This window comes from Xiphias gladius, chromosome 23 (assembly GCF_016859285.1).
Source record: "Xiphias gladius isolate SHS-SW01 ecotype Sanya breed wild chromosome 23, ASM1685928v1, whole genome shotgun sequence".
NCBI lineage: Eukaryota > Metazoa > Chordata > Actinopteri > Istiophoriformes > Xiphiidae > Xiphias > Xiphias gladius.
This window is the reverse complement of record NC_053422.1, coordinates 13,597,097-13,598,444: the sequence shown is the minus strand read 5'-3', so window position 1 is coordinate 13,598,444 and position 1,348 is coordinate 13,597,097.

Here is a 1,348-nt window from a genome sequence, read left to right as displayed (position 1 = left end):
GTTCATACTGTACCGGGAGTAGAAGCCTACTTCCAGGTTCCCGCCCATTTCTGGTCCTATCTCCAGCTAAGGTGGGTTTCTAATCTCTAATAGCCCTAAATATGTAAGCAACCAAACAGCTAATATACTTGTACTTGTACCTGCATCGCTACTTCAATGCACTTCAAATGAGAACGCGGTACTTTTTTACTCCACTGCAGTTATTTGACAACTGTAACATTTGATGGGAAGAGGTCAAAGCAACACAAACGTGCAAATACTTTAATTACAAGTAAAATTCCTGAATTCAAAATCTGTCTAATGTAGAAGCACATAGTTATGAGCAAAATAAAAGCACTATTTATGCAGGAAAAAAAAATTCCTGTGGGAGTTGTAAATTATTTGTAAATCATTGAATTATTGTTACTCATGTACTATGCATAAGCAGCACTGTACCGTTGTAGCTCTTGCTAAGGTGGTTTCTACATCAGTTAGACATGTTTAATAAACTGATCATATTTTCTGTATGCAGACTCTTTATCTGCAGTCGTCAGATAAGTGTAGTGGAGCAGAAAGCACAATATTTCCCTGCGAAATGTAACGGAGTAAAAGTATAAAATATAAAATTAAACTGCTCGAGGGCAAATGCCTCAGTATTGTATTTAAGTACTATATTTGAGTAAATGTTGTTAGTTACTTCCCATCAGTAATCTGTAGTTATTACTGTAGTTTCTTTGCAGATTAAACTTGTACAAATCATATGATCAGTTTATAAAATATGATGTATTGTTCTATTTTTTAGCTACAGAACAGTATATAAAAGGATAATAAACTAACAATAACTGATAATAATTCTGTAGTTTTACCTAAGTATAATTTTAAATGTAAACACTTCATTTGTAATTGAGTACTGGTGAAAGAAAAATTTAGAATTTAAAGTAGCAATACAATGATGTAAAAATTAAAAAAAAAAATTAAAAATACTCATAATGCAGAAAGTTCTGTTTCTATAATAATGTGTCATATTTTATAACCAATGATATTTTTTATATGTATAATCTCTGTACTTACTTACTTTCTACCACTGTAATAGAGTACTTTATCACTGTGGCACTGCAACTTTCACCCAAGTAAAACATCTGAAGTCCTCCACCAGCACTGACAAAAACACAACATTTTATAGGCTAAAATCAGACCAGGAGGATTATTATTTCGCTTCTGGACATGTAGTTCAACCTAACAGTTTCAAAACAAAAGCTGCTCTGCCTCTACTGATTCATCCTTATGGGTTGAGAGGATGGGGGTGGAGAGAGATTCTGCAGGCAGCGACAATTAAAGTGAGAGAATTTCGCACTTGAGCAGAGTTTTC